The 16,653-nt window shown below is 39.3% G+C and overlaps 1 long non-coding RNA gene across 2 annotated transcripts in view; it reads right to left on the minus strand.

The window, feature by feature from the left end:
• LOC118255307 (uncharacterized) overlaps positions 1-16,653 on the minus strand; it is a 50,365-nt gene that overhangs the window by 22,384 nt on the left and 11,328 nt on the right. For both annotated transcript variants that reach the window (XR_007709125.1, XR_004780926.2), the window contains exon 3: positions 7,261-7,355. This is a non-coding gene — a long non-coding RNA (uncharacterized LOC118255307). The remainder of the gene's footprint in view (positions 1-7,260; positions 7,356-16,653) is intronic.

The raw sequence follows: 16,653 nt of genomic DNA on the forward strand, positions 1-16,653 counted from the left end.
GCCTGAAAGCAATGTACAAAGGTAACAAATCTGTTCTTTACCATACATGACACAGTGTGACTAGGGAAAAAAGGAAGCCAATAGTTATCATGGATTTCTAGGTTTCTGGTGAATGCCATTATTTTATCATTGACATAACAGAACTGCAACTGAAGCAGTGTCTCAAGATTGCATTTGATAATTCCAAATGTGCAAGACTTGGCATTTCTTCACAGAGCCCTGAAACTAACTTTCTTCTTAAAGCAATCTTGGGCGCTGGCATACCTTCCATAAGCCAAACCACTTAGAGTTCCTCTGCTACACCTTAAAGTACATTCTTGCCTATAACACCCAACCTGAGACAGACAAAGAGTTGCTATTGCAAGACCTATTAATTACTATTATAAATCTGGACTTTGATTCTGTTCATTGAGGGGGAGGGTATAGTCTGACAGATATTGATGTGATTTATTCCACATTTACCACTTCAGCTGATTTTAATTTTGTGCTTCCAAGACTGAAACTAGACTATTGGTTAAAAATACATGACAGTGAAATATGTTATTACTAATGTTTCTTGCCTAATAATTAAAAAGGTCCCAAAAGGGAGGATGGAAGAAGCGTGAAAAGGACAGTTTGGTGCATTCACACTTGGATCTTGATCCCAGCATTAATTGCAGAATCTGGTATTCCAGACTTAGAGCTACAAAAACCATAATCAGTTTCCATCCCCTAACATGGAACTCATCCTCTTGTCACCACTGTTATTACAGTTTTGTTTTGGTGGTGATTTTCAGGTTTTGTTTTGATGTGTCTGAAATCTTACTGGGTACGTAATCATTCCCACTGCTGAGCTGATGCCAAAAACCTGGAATGCCAAAAGCCCATTGTAATGCTCAGTCCTGCAAGCAAGTTATACGTTGTTGGGCCTTGCCCTGATTGCTTTCATTTCAATTGCAATACAGATAGGAAGTTTTGACATTGACAGAGGAAGAGCCTAGTTACACGCCTTCTCCAAATGGTTCCTTTCATCCCTTACATAACAATGCTTCTTGATTATCTAATCAAGTGTTCAAATGTGATTAAAGGGAAGCACCGTAGATGCTGCACCCTTACAAGCCTTTCTTTAATAAGCAACATCTTTCATTAGAGCAACTAAAACCACTGCCAGGGAGCTTGCTTGTAGGGCTTGAAATTGGGGGAGTGGCTTTAAACTAAAAGAGGGGAGACTTAGATTAGAGGTTAGGAGGAAATTCTTCACTCAGAGGGTGGTGAAGCACTGGAGCAGGTTGACCAGAGAAACTGTGGATGCCCCATCCCTGAAGGTGTTGAAACCCTGGGCAACCTGATCTAGGGGGTGGCATCCCTGCCCATAGCAGGAGGGTTGGAATGAGATGATTGAGATGATCTTCCCTCGGAAGATCATCTCTGGAATGAGATGAGGTCCCTTCCAACCCAAGCCATTCTGTGATGATTCTATGATGAAATTACTATGTATTCTTAGCTCTAGAAAAATCAGTTTCTATATTCCTACAAATAGGCTACTCTGGCAAGGTATCTCCAGCATTATAACAATCATTTGTCCTGACACAATCTTGAATTCCAGCACTCGATCTGTACAACCACTGAAGATTGCACATTAACATTTCAGTAGGACCCTTCATCCAAGCTGCTATATAAAACGAAGCTAGCAAGAACTAAGGAAGATTGAATGTCACTGCCCACAGTGGAAGAAAATATAGAAGAACTATTATAAAGCAGTTTAAAGAAAGCTATCCAGCATAACACCTGGAAGCAGCAGTCAGTAGAGGGACTTGAAATTAAGAAAATACAAGACAGAACTATCCAACTTCCAATCTGGCCAGGAGGCAGTACTCAGTGGTTTTAAAAAGCATAAGAGAATTATAACAGGACCAACATCTCACTGGAAAAACGGATGCTCCTCTGCTTAGGTTGGTGTTAAAGAGCAAAACAACTTCAAAATGGTTTAAAACAGTGGTGACCTTGGCTGCACATCCTTAATGCTAATGTTCAGAGATCTGCCTTCCTCAGCCCAACCAGTTGATAGTTTTTGGTATTTCCTTGACTCAAACAAAGGTAAGGTTCACATGCAGCACAGAACAGAAGACAACATCCCAAGTATGACAACAGAAGACAAGAACTCCCTAAGAAATTAAGAGGAATGAAGAAGCTACCAAGTTTTACTGTGCACCTTTGTGTTGGGTTTACATGGCAACGTTTTGGTAGTGGAGGGCTGCAAGAGTGGCCACTGTGAAAAGAATCCATAAGCTGCCCCATGTTAGATAAGGGCCAGTTTCAGCTGGCTCCAAAAGGGACCTGCTGCTGGCCAGAGCTGAGCCAATAAGCAATTTTGTTTGCACCTCTGTGAGAGCAGATTTAAGGAGGGAAAAAGCCTGCCACACCACAACATCTGGGAGAACAAGGAGTGAGAAACAGCCCCTGCAGACACCAAGGTCAGTGTAGGAGGGGCTCCAGGTGCCAGAGCAGAAGTTTTCCTGGACCATGGTGAAGCAGGCTGTCCCCCTGCAGCCCATGGGGTAACACAGCGGAGCAGATCTCCACACCACAGCCTGTGGAGGAGCCTACGTTGGAGCAGGCAGATCTGACCTGAAGGAGGCTGCAGCCCATGGAGAGCCTCCACATGGTACAGACCCATAGTGGAGCAGTTCTTGAAGAGCTGCTGCCTGTGGGAAGCCCATGCAGGATCAGTTCGGGAAGGATGGCATCCCATGGGAGGGACCCCACACTGGAGCAGTGGCAGAGAGTGACCATGAAGGAGCAGCAGAAACAAAGCATTAGGGACTGACCACAGCCTCCATTCCCCTGTGCTGCTCAGGGGGAGGACGTAGAAGAAGGCAGATGAGGGGAAGGTGCCTTTAGTTTGTTTTTAGTTTCTCACTGCTCTAGCTTGTTAGCAATAGGTAATAAATTATATTAATCTACCTATGCTGAGTCTGTTTTGCCCATGATGATAACTATTGAGTGATCTCCCTGTCCTTATTTCAACCCTTGCATCATTTTCATTGTATTTTCTCCCCCTTTCCCTTTTAGGAGGGGAAGTGAGAAAGCAGTTGTGGTGGAGCTCAGCTGCCCGGCTGGGTAAAACCACTACAACCTTTGATCAGGAAAGCCATCATTTTGCTACCTGTTGTTCAAGTGATCGGGATGCTACATTCTGAATACAATTAAAGTCACCAGGATGGGGCAGGAGGTTTTTTTGCTGTGTTTGTACTGAATTGTTCTAGAGAAGAAATCTCTTGCTTTACACCAAAAGAAGAAAAAATCCCCTCAAAAATGTCCACACCTAAAACAGTTAAATGGATTACTGCTAAAAATGCATATAGCTTTTTCTTTTAAAGAATTACTTTTAAATAAAATACTGCCTGCCAGACTTAGAGCACAAAATCCACCAATATTTCTTTTTCAAACTTGTCACTCACCTAGTGGTGATTCACAAGAAGGCCAGCAACATCCTGCCTTGTATCAGAAATAGTGTGGCCAGCAGGACTAGAGAAGTGATCGTCACCCTGTACTTAGCTCTGGTGATGCTGCACCTCACAAACAGTGCTCAGTTTGGCACCCATCACTAGAAGAGGGCCATCGAGGTGCAGGAGCATGTCCAAAGGAGGGCAACAAAGCTAGTAAATGTCTAGAGAACAAGCCTTATGGAGAACAGCTGAGGGAGCTGTGGTTGTTTACCCTGGAGAAAAGGAGGCTCAGGAGAGACCTTAACACACTCTACAATTAACTTAAAGGAGCCTATAGCAAGGTGGGGATTGGTCTCTTCTCCCAAGCAACAATGATAGGTCAAGAGGAAATGGCCTCAAGTTGTGCCAGGGGAGGTTTAGGTTGGATATTAGGAAAGATTTCTTCACTGAAAGGGTTGTGAAGCACTGGAACAGGCTGCCCAGGGAAGTGGTTGAGTCACCATCCCTGGAGGTATTCAAAAAACATGTAGACATAGAGCTTAGTGACATGGTTTAACGGTGGACTTGGCAGTGCTAGATTAAAGGTTGGACTAGATGATCTTAGATGTCTTTTCCAACCTAAATGAGTCTATGATGCACAGGAAAAAATGAGGTGGGAGAAAGCGTTCATGTCAGTGCATCATCCATGTATGACTGCTTTAGTTATAGGTTCTTCACGCAGACTGGAACTCAAGCTTCTGAAAACATGCACACTGAGTCTTTAGACACTATGGGATGGTATTTTAAAGGAGAATAGACTGCACTAAACTCTAAGGGGGCAGTTGGGGGGAGGGGGTAGGAATGATCAGTTGAATAGGTAAACAATGAAAAAGTGTGTTCAAGTCACTAGACAATGTTCACTATGCCAAACCTAGCACTGTAAGATCCAAGTTGTTATTCAATTTTCCCATACCAAGTTAGCAATACTTTTCAGGAAGTTGTGAAAAACAACTTCCTATTAAGGCAATCAAAAACTGACCAGAAAAAATTTATAGGAATTTATCAATAGCTTTTTTGTTAATTGACACTGATTATAAGAAATGTTAGCCATAAATATAATTAACAAACTTGAAACAGTAAAACTAGAGGCTTAGGTTAAAAAACATTCTGAACCAGAACAGCTGTAAGTAATTAGGTAAGATGAAGAATTGATGGTGACAAGAATGTGAAAAATGTGTCAGAAGTCTGTTGTCCTCCACTAGTTCCTAAGCTTATAAAAGAAAAAAAAAAAAAAAAAAAAAAACAGAAAAGAGCAAAGAGATTTTAGTACGTTAGTAATAAATTTTGGTGATGTAAGGCAGTATCTAATGGGAAAATGCTCTTCTAAACTAGGACCGTTTACTGACTAATGATGGAAGTCCAGTTCTCTCAACCTAGAAAGACAAGTTCTCTTTCAAAGTGTGCTCCCAAAGCAGATTAACGAAGCAAAACACAGAAAATTTTGCAAGGGCTATTGTTATCCTGAAACAAACCATTTTTCAGATGTCTGAAGCAAGTTAATAGATAAGCTACACTCAGAACAGTTGCACACTAACACCATTTTCAACAGTTACCTAATATGCATCTCTTGCCACCTAATTTGCCAACAGCAGTACTCAAATTACTGCACGCTAATGTATCACTGAACTGTAAAAGCTACTCAAGAAAACAGAAAACAAGCAGCAAGATTTTGCCACAAGACTGCTAGCTACCAGCTGATGCAAGAAAGCCATCTATAACAGATAATATCACCTTCTTCCTTGCCAGGTAAGTATGACTAATTGCTGACACATGAAGGAAAAAAAATGTTTCATTTACTTGCAAGTAAACTTGGCATCCTTCTGCTGAAGTCTTCATGCTTCCTCTTTGTTTCCTGCACAGGAGGGAAAACCGTGTGGAGAAAGTTCTGAAAAATCTTAAAGGCTTTCTGCTATGTTGTAAGTTGGATCAGTTATTCTGACTACAACTTCCAGAGTCAGCACAAGGAGAATGGCACTATAAAAGTTAAGGCCAGCAATTCCAGCAGTAGCAGACTGCTGTATAAGCTCACGGCTACTGACAAATGCACAACTTTCCATCTAATTAAGATACATCTTTCTGAAATTGGAAGATAGCGTCACCAACAACATTAAATTATAATCAACCTAGAAATGGAGGACAGAAGCAACGCTCTAGAGTGTTCAAAGCAGCCCAAGGAGATAGGAGACCTCCTTGTTCATTTTCTCTGGTTGCTTGAGAGAAAAAAATGCTAAATACAACTCTTTGCAAGACCGATCCTTTTCAAGTATCTTGTAGGAATAAGATACAAAGGTGACTATATAAAAAGTAAACAATGATTTATGTTGCGGGGTGTTTTTTGTTTTGTTTTTTTTTTGAGATAGGACTGAAAATGAGCAAAAAAAATTGTATACACGTGGCATTTATTTTACTCTTTACAGTTTCCTACCTGCATTTTTCACATAGGTACTATGTCTCAATCACTGTAATGCCCTGAAATACTCTTTCAAAGAATATGCACGTTTCTGAAAAGGCTGTTTGTTGATTTGTTTGTGTTGTTGTTTGTTATAAGAAATAAAGTAATTATGAGCATCGAAAATGTTTCTGGGCTGACTCCTGTTGCTTTCCTGGCGTTTTTTCCCATGACATTCTGCCAGGGGTTGTTCAAACAAGAAAAATGTAGTTCTGTGGTTTACTCATACAAAAAAAATGGGAGCTCTGGTACTTTTTTAGCACATATTACTAGCAGGGTTCAAGAGTACCCTCTCCTCTGTCATGTGGCTCTGGCTGTTCATAAACATTGTTCTGACCAATGGGTGCAAATTTAGATGCTTCTCAGAATGATTTGTTGCCTTCTCACGACAGTTGCAATCCCAGACTGGATTGGATCCAGTGGGAAAATGTTTAGACAAAGTACTGCACTAACCAACACTCCTGAAGGGTGTGCCTGTGGTATGCCTGTAACAGAAGGTTTACAAGAAGACATCAAAAAAAATACATCATGCTATGACTGCATTTTGCAGAGTGAATGGTCTATTCACTGGAAGTAACACTCCAAAAGGACTTCAGCAGGAAGAACTGAGCATCATGCAAACATGCAGTCATGATCACGATCTCTAACACCAGTCATTTGGTTCAGCTCTGTTTAACCCACATATCATGACAGTCCTGAAAAAGAAAACAAAGAAAAAGGAGGTACATGTGGACACTAGAAGAGGAAGCTATCACTTAACCTGCTCCTCGAAACATTTTTCCTCCTGACCCCTTAGATTTTGACTTTCAAGAGCCCTTAGGAAATATTTAGCTAAAAAGATTGTACTGCTCATTCAGTGCTCAAACAGGAGACGTAAACATGTAGGGACTGGAAGTCAGAAAGAGCAAATACAGCATGAGATTGGAAGCATCTCTACTGTGCTGCACTAGCCAGAGCATCACCAACAGGCTGAGGGAAGTGACTGTTGGCCAATATACAGTGGCTTCCACAGTGAAGAAAAAAAGATGAAGAGACAGGCTGTTGTGGTCAAGACTACCACAAGGAAGTACCAAGAGTACAGGGCCACTATTACTAGGTAAAATGGAACTCAGTGAGTGAATTGATTTGGATGCCAGGCATACCCATTCTGCCACGTAAATACTTTCATATCCACAAACATTTCCATCTGTGCTCACATTTTACTTCCAGATTTAGATTTGCTTTCCGTTCACTGCAGAGTTATGCTGGAACAGCTAATGTACAGCTACATCCCTTTTTTGCACTCTCAGGAATCACACAGCATATAGGCTGGGGGGGAAAGAATTTATGTCCATCCCAACTTACAATTCTGTAGTGGTACTAATGGTTCCTTTGATGTCTTCTCAGGTACGTCAGAAAGACTTAGCTCTGATACCCAGCTTAGGCCACAAGTTGTTCCACTGTGAACAGACAGAAAACAAAATGGTACAATGCTTTAACTGATGTCTGCCAACAAGAAGCAATGAGACAGCAAATGCAGAAACACAACTTCCTTAGCTACAATTCAGCTCATCATAGATTTTGCCTTCCTTATTTCCAGTACTTAAACCTAGCCTGCTGCATTTCTTCTCACCAATTGGTCTAGAACAACACTTCCAAACAGTGGGGTTTTTTCCTTCCCCCTTTTGGTTTTCCCTTTCTTATTGCATTAGAGTGGTTTGGAATCATTCTATTTGCATAGATGCCACTTAAGTAAACATACCTGTATAACACTTCTCCCTCAAAACATTTCTACCCTCACAGGCATTTTTGCCTTTGCCTTCAATTTGCCCAAAGACTACTTTGCCAGTTGCATAGTGTTGTATCTTGGTGTACCTACCATAGGTGTTGTAGCCCCTTCATCTGAGTTTTATCAATTTTCGGTCTTCCTGTTCCAAATTGCTCTGAATAGCAGAGTTGCTATATGCACACATTCACATAACACAGAAATAATTATTTATGTCTGAAAGCATGACACACACATGGTTAGAAGTTCATTAAAAATACATTCTTACAGTCTCCTTGTGATAGCATGTTTACGAATATCCTTTCTGCCTCAGAAGACACCATTATTGAGCTTTTCCTCATACTCTGTTTACTGGAATGTTACCAAAAGCCCTTTAGAAACTATAAAATGTGAGAAACTGCAATATGAAATGATCTGGAAAAACCTCTTTATCTGCCACTGACCACGGGTAATGCTAATTCAGTATTATTGTTATAAACTAATTCAGTATTATTGTTAAATTACTGTTAGATGCAGTGCTAATTACTTTCATTCCTACTTTTGCCATGAATGAACAAAATGTTCTTCATAAGCCAGAATTTATTCAACGGTGAAAGATAAAAAGCCAGAGTATGTAGGAATGAGTTATTAGTTCTCAAAATGCATGTCCTTCATTTTATGTTTATTCTCAGTGTTTAAATTCACTTTATTTCTAAATCAGAGGTCAAACTGAAATGTCTCATATTTATTTTCTCAGTGTGATGGAATAAGCAGAATGGCATGGTGTTTCTCCATGATAAATCATGTTAACTTATGTTACAAACAATGGCTTAGACTTTATCTGAGGTGTATTTTGAAGTAGTAACTATACAGCTGAGACCACTTTTCTCAAAAACTAGGAAGCTGATGATGATGGTGCCTTTGTGCAAAACCCAGCCCTAGAAAGAGGTGCTGAACTTAAAGATCCATGGGAACAATGGTTGATTTTATGGCGGTGGAAGAAGGAATTAAAAGAAAACCAAGACAAAAAATAGAGGACATTTGAGCCAATAGCAGCGAAACCAATAACCTTGTTATGCTTGTCAAAAACGATTTCTTCACCTTTTAGACCCTAAAAAGGATTTTGGTATTACTATTAAAGTATCTAAGCCTCTGTTTAGCCTCTTCCTTTTGCATAAATTTAAGAGAGGGAGTTATGCTCTTTCAGGAGAAGAGAATGAACAAGGAATCAAATAAACATTTCAGCATCTTGTATTGGACCACACTATCCAAACTGCCAGCTCTAAAATGAGCTATCCTGGAGGAGAAAAAATGCCCTCAGCATACCATGCCAGCTCTAACCACACAGAGAATGTCTCTGTGTAGCCAACAATATTCTCACTGTCAAAGAGAACAAGTGAACGTGAGAGGATTCTTACACAGAGGTCTTGAGGCTGGTTAGTATGACTTGGCAATATCCCTATGGGCTATTTTTATACCCCTAGATAAGTAACATGTGAAAACTGTAAAAGCTCAATGGCTACTTAAAAGAATTTACTCAGGCAGTTAGTTCCACTAATACATCTCACTTATTCTACATTGGATGAAAGGACCATGAATATAAATCAACTTCCAGAGCATTAAATATTTTTTTCTCCTTTTTCAGAGAAACGTACATTTTTAATATACTCACCACTCTAAAAGATTTTTTTTCATTACACCCTTGAAAACAAACATCTACTCATGATAATACCAAGAGGTGATTTTATTCATCCACTCAAACATATTCCAGCACAACTGAGGACCCCATTTTATATAAACTGGGCACCATGAGATGCAAATGCACCACCTCTTCACATCTGATGGACTCAAATACAATATCTTTTCCTGAGAAAAATGCAATTGCTTGAAGTTAAATAATATCCATAGCAGAAAGAAAATAGAAATATAACTCTGATTTAACTGAAAGAAGAATCCTCTATGAAACTTCCATGCTGGCCGTAGTGCCAGTGCAACTGAAGTTTTGGGTTTATTGCTAGAATGTTTAGACCATTAAAAAGAACAACATTGTTGTACTCAGAACAAAGGATTCACTAGTCCCGTTTCCAACTCTGGCCAAAACCAGATACTTACAGAAGGAAAAAAGCTGGTGTACATTCTTGTTTAATAGCTGGTAAAGCTCTGGATACAATTTAAGCCCCAAACAAAAGAACATAGTAAAACACCTACGGGTCTCAGATCTATGAGATCTGAATAACCCAATCAACAGCATGTATTTTGCCACTCAATAAAGAACTAATTCTTATGCTTTTACAGAAAGGGGGGGTGGGGGGGGAAGGCAGAAAAAATTACCATCAAATCTCAGAATCTATGAAAAACGAAGAATAACAAAGAATACAGCAGGAAACAAGATTCTAACCAACAACTGAAATATTAAATTATCCTAATCAAGACAGCTTTGGGGTCACCAAGAGTCAACTGCAATTTATCATTTATTAAGTTATGGGCATAATCCCACAATAACAGATTTGATTAGCCTCTGGAACTCACAGATCAAAGATATTCAGACAAATCTTTGTCTTCTGGAACACGCTTAGAGTGAAAGCAATTAGAATACAATATTATTCATTACATGACCAAAAATACCATGTTTTCATAACTGAACTGAGGCTTGAGGATATATTCCCAAATTCATGTTTGGGAAGACAAATTCACCTCAACACTGGAAAGAGTTCATTATGGATTACAAAGAAGAACACAGCAATGTATGTTCACTTCCATAACACACACCTACCACAACAGGAAGTAAAATGCTGCAGAAAGTAATCAACCACAAGACACGGACATATCACCTCTCGTGATGTTTCCTGTCATGGCATGTATCATTACAATCATCCATTATCATATATGTCATATATCATAATTAGCATGTATCACAGGTCTTACATCCTGCCATATCTTTGATACATATGCTGTTAACCACCTTAAACCATATCAGTTGGTATGTTAAGAATGATAACGTATAATGTGTTATCAACAAATGATAGTGTTTGATGGGGCAACCTTTTGCTATTTTAAATGGTGAATGCCAGCATTCACATTGCTGGCAGCACAAACCATGGTGCGTGCTGTTATGATACAAATAGTGGCAGAACACTAGCTTATAAAAAACTCTGAATCCTGGATACAGAGGCAGCAAAGGTACTTGCTACTGTCCACGACTGTGGCATGTAGTCCAAAAAAGTACCAATATTCATCATTTTATTATTTGTAAGTCTGACATTTGGTTCTACTTATGCAATATATTCTTTTCACTCCCCTTTCACAACCCCTTTCGGGATTGGACTAGATGATCTTTCAAGGTCCCTTCCAATCCCTAACATTCTGTGATTCTGTGTGATTCTTTCCCTGTGCTGTAACATTTAACCATCTTCAATTCACATATATGATTAAAGTTTGTGTTTCAAAAAACATACATGTTCTTGGCCTCTGAAAATCACCAAGAAACACTTTACTCCCACAGCGCAGACCCAGAGTGTCTGAAGTATATTTGCATGTTGTATTAATAGAATTCAGAAAATTGCTCTACAAAATTCCTAAAAGAGAATCAGCCAAAGTTAGACTTGGCATCTGCACAAGTCTCAGCTATTTTTTGGAATACTTTGACGACACTCATGTTATTGTCTCTCAGTTCATTTTTCTGCTCATGTATTCCCCAAAGAAGGAAAGAATGGTATTCCCGTTCTCTGAATAAGGACACATCTTGTTCGTTTGAGTGATTTCATTTTTTTTTCCTTCTCTTTCTTGAACTGTTGGATCTCCTAACTCTTGCTCTTCCATACAAGAGCACAGCAGTCATTCTACTGCTTCAAAGTAAAATTTTAAAAAAAAAATTACCAGCAGAGGAGACACTTGCTTTCGATTCTTGTTTTTCTCAGCTGGATACCGTAAACAAAGCCTTCAGAGATCACAGAAAGCCTGTTAGTTAACTGTATCTAAATCAGTAACACACACACACACACACAAAAAAAAAAAAAAAAAAAGAGCTGTTCAATGCTGACATGAGCAACATTGCAATGCATTCCCTCCAACTGCACAAAGCTATTTTGTTTCATATGTACACCTCCAGACGAAATAAAGGTGCACTATGAACAGGGTTATGCTCCTATAAAGCTGTTTGTGAAGGAACTCTGCAGTCAATTGAGAATATTTTCATCTTCTTTCTTCCATTTGATCTTCTCTGCAACATACTTTTTGTATTACTCCTCATATTTTCCCTCCATCTGGTTTCAGAATTTGATTAGAAACTTGGAAGTTCAACTTGAACAGTTCAATGCAAAGAACTAAGCTGCTTCCAGACATTTTTTCCTCCATGGAGGATCTTAAATTCAGTTGCAAGGTTCTTTTTACTGTATCCCTGCCTAAACTGGAAGCTACATTCTTAGTAAACACTTTGCAACTCTTGTAAAGAGCAAAAATCCCTAACCCCTGCAAATATAGGAGGGCCCTGTTATCCTGAAAGAAACAAATCCTACAAAATAGAGGATACTGTTTTAAAAACATTTGCTATACAAGGTATCATTATATGAAAGCTGCTTCTTGAGCAGGATACAATACACACTTAAACGATGATCAACAGTTTCACCAAAGAACACCTCTCATGGAATCACAGGAACACAATGCTGGAAAGGATCTACAAGATCATCTAGTCCAACCATAAAACTTTAAGGTTCCACCGAGATATAGCAGAGCTAAATCTAGAATTCAGGGAGATCACCAAAAAAAAAAACAACACCCAAGTTACTGCTCAGAAAAAAAATAACTCAAAATGTTCAGTAATAAGCACAGTTCAGATGGGTTATCTATGTCCTTCCCTGTACAGGATCAAGAGAAGCAGGCAGTCATCACTTGTGTAGTCAGGTCAGGAAAGGATGATAGATGGTCCCAATTTCACCACTAAAAAACATCTTTACCTTAAAAGCATTAAAACAGCATATTAAGTCAGACAAAAGACTGACCTGTATCTACTGAACTGTTTGCAACAAGGCACATCTGTGAAGTATACAAAAGACAGGCACATAAACACTCAACATAAATGTGAGTAGAAAGATAAACTGGTGGTGATCTGGGAACAGTGACTCTCCCATAACATCTCAAATTCCAGGGCAATAGCCAGAAATGCTTAATTCTCAAGGACCTGTGAAAGTCAAAAAGAAAACCAGATATGAGCCAACATCAGCAGCAAGAGAAATCCTGTGATTTCAAACAATACCACAAACAAAGTCATGTTCTCAAAGGCATTCTGAATCACCACCTTGAACAAGCATCCACAAAAAGTTATCTAACTAGTACAGAAATGCAGAAGACACCTGTGAAAAAGGCCTTCGACTGCTAGCTGTAAGAATTGGTGAAATGAATTTAGGCTTCCTACATTTCTAAGTAACTGAAACAAGACTACTAGAAAAAAAGACAGAAAGCACTATTTTGAGCACAGTGCTATGAGGAAGTAAGCTTCTATATTCCTCCTACTTTTGTCATTTGTGTATTTTTTGTCTACATTCAGAGTCAGATACCACTCCATCTGGGCTGCACCATATTAATGTTCTTTGCAGTATTTGTTTGCAGAGTTCACAGAGAAACAATTTGATACATATGTAGGACATATAAAGGAAATGTTCTGGAGTTATCTTATATTTACAATTCAGAAGAGGAATAAGAGAGATGAAACTTGGTCTGGGCTGTTCCCGAGTAGTCCCCATCTTTCCTGGGAAGCAGAACCCAGGAAAGGCTGTATGAGTATTAATGATCATGCTCATCTTACAAACTGTGATCTGTCCATAATAAGCAGTACGTATGCCTCCTTCCCTACAAGATTTTCTGCTCAGTTTGCAGTTTTTCCCTGATTCTTCACTACAGATTTTACCTAGACATTTATTTCCAATCCTGAGTGTGTGATGATGCTATGATGCTTATTCCAAAATAAATAAACAAATAAATAATTCCCTCATGTCACTTTAAAGTTACAACTATTCTTTTAGAGGTTTCCCCTAATCTGCCAGCAATTCTACTTCTGTCTTCCACTATTCTGGCAGCCTTTTGCACCTTGATGTCATCAATAAATTTATTACAGAGACTCCATTACATTACCCATCTGTCAAAGAAAACATCAGCTAACACAAGATTTACTGCCATTTAATTTACTTCATTTGATTCTTCCCTGTATGCAGTAAGAAGTACTGATAATTGATGCAGCTTATTTTACTGCGAAAAAAATAATCAAGGAAAAAGACCTTCTAATAACTTATCACGGATCTTTGTTTAGATTTATCTTGTTTTCTTCAGCTACACAGCTTAGGGAAACAGTACCATACATAAGAGACAAAGAAAACTCCCACTAGAGAGGTAAACACTATTAAATCCTAAAAGGTAAGTTCCCTTTCCCAAGCAGATGGCATGAGTTGTCCAGTAATATAATAAATCAACACAATATAATAATACAGTAACAGTGAATAATAACCAGTACTTTATAAGTTGAGATGAGTTAATGAAAATATCTGACTCCTGTGGCTGAGTATTCTGTAGGCTGTACATTTGAGGAACTTGATTACATAGCTCTGATATCTGGTTCCTAACTGACCACAAATGAATATGACAATCATATTCAACTATAAATTCTAGAAATTAGTAAGTGTGATACAAGTGTGCCAAGAGATGATCACAGTCTTCTGGAACAAGAAACTTTATACCTGGTTATGTACAATTACAGAGCAAAACAGTCAAGGAAAAATATATAGAGAAACGTCTTGTGAAATTACAGTAATTATTGTTCTGTCTGGTGGCATTTGTGGGACTACATTAATTGTTTCAGCTTGGTAAAAATAAGTTGCTGGTTTTAAAAAAAGAGACAAGAAGGCAACAAAAGTAAATCCTTCCTCTTTGTTTATCCAATTCTCTGTGTAAAAGGGTACTAAACCTTATCCCCGTTTACACGTCCCATTCACTTTCAGACTTTTTTTTTTTTAACCACTGCTTAGAATGAAGTACAGGGGTTTTTATCTCAGAGCAATCAAACTACAGCAGCATTGGCCTACCTGTGGCCTTGGGGTAACTCCTGGCACCCAAAAGGTTAAGCATGCAGCCAGATAGGTTCTCCTGCATATAGCTCCATAACCATTTATGGGGTTACTACAATCTGACATTTTTATTACCCATATGCTCTAAGTTCTGATTTCAACTGAACAGCAAAAAAACTGCAAGAGAGGAGCTTTCCAAAAGCTAATAAAAACACGGAGGATTCAGGTGATCGGGGTTTCTACTGGTGTACTCTAATGACAGTGGATACAGAGATTAGATCAATATGCCTGTAGTAAAGAGTAGATATGTGCCTCAGCCCACTGTATTCCACTAATTTCTGAAGAACAATGAATACTTGAGGAATGAGAGAAGTGGAAGCTTAAATCCTTACCCAAAGAAATTTATATGTGCTTTCCAAACTTGGCAGAAGATCGATATCTTTTTACTTTTTACCCAAACCTCTGAAATTCTGTAATGAGTTACAAAGCATGGGGGTCTACTGGATGGCCTGTACTATCTTTTTAGTCTTCAAGTTTATTTTTTATAAAATTATTTTTATAAAATTATTTTTGAATTCATTTATTATAAAATAAACCTGAAAGGGGTTCCTTAGGGGTTAGTATTGGGACTGTGCTATGTAACATTTTTGTTGGTAACACAGGCAGTGGGATTGAGTGCACCCTCAGCAAGTTTGCCATTGACAACAAGCTGCATGGTACAGCTGACACACTGATGGGAAGGGATGCCATCCAGAACAACCTTGACAGGTCTGAGACATGGGCCTGTGCAAACCTCATGAGGTTCAACAAGGCCAAGTGCAAGGTCCTGCATCTGGGTGCACAACAACAGTCTGGGCAGAAAATGGATTGAGCATCCGTGAGAAGAACCTGGGGGTGTTGGCTGATGAGAAGCTCAACATGAGCCAGCAAAGTGCACTTGCAGCTCAGACAGCCAACTGTAGACTGGGTTGCATCAAAAGAAGCATGGCCAGCAGGGTGAGGGAGTTGATTCTCCCTCTCTACTTCGCTCTTGTGAGACCCCACCTGGAATACCCCAGCAAAAGAAGGACATGGACCTGTTGGAGCAAGTCGAGAGGAGAGCCAAAAGGATGATCAGAGGATTGGAGCACCTCTCCTACGAAGACAGGCTGAGGGAGCTGGCGTTGTTCAGCCCGGAGAAAAGAAGGCTCCAGGGAGACCTTGTTGCAGCCTTCCAGTACCTAAAGGGGGCCTACAGGAAAGCTGGAAAGGGACCCTGTCAGGGGGTGTAGTGACAAAACAAGGGGTAATGGCTTTAAACTGAAAGAGTGTAGGTTTAGACTGATAGGAGGAAGAAATTATTTACTACGAGGGTGGTGAGGCAGTAGAGCAGGTTGCCCAGAGAAGCTGTGGATGCCCATCCCAGGAAGTGTTCAAGGCCAGGTTGGATGGGGCTTTGAGCAACCTGGTCTGGTGGTGGGTGTTCCTGCCTATGGCTGGGGTTTTGGAACTAGGTGATCTTTATGTCCCTTCAAACCCAAAGCATTCTATGATTATTACAGACACTTTATAGAAATGCTGTTAAATACCATTTGTTCCATTTCTACAATAGCAATAGTTTTAAGGGCATCATACTATACAGGGAAAGGACAGAACTGGAGCAAGAGCAATACTACAGGAGCAGACTCCATAGGGCAGCTCAACTTTTTATACTTTAACTTTTTTTTTTTTTTTTTTTTTTTACTTTTTTTAAGTATTTGAAAGATGTTTAGATGTAGAGCTTAGTGATATGGTTTAGTGGAGAACTTGTTAGTGTTAGGTCATAGGTTGGACAAAGTGATCTTGGAGGTCTCTTCCACACTAAATGATTCCGTGATTCTGTGAACTCTTTGGACAACTAGTTCTAATTCAGACTAGATTTCATTTTGAACTCCTAAAATATTCCACATTTCTGTGATTTAT

This window comes from Cygnus atratus, chromosome 24 (assembly GCF_013377495.2).
Source record: "Cygnus atratus isolate AKBS03 ecotype Queensland, Australia chromosome 24, CAtr_DNAZoo_HiC_assembly, whole genome shotgun sequence".
NCBI lineage: Eukaryota > Metazoa > Chordata > Aves > Anseriformes > Anatidae > Cygnus > Cygnus atratus.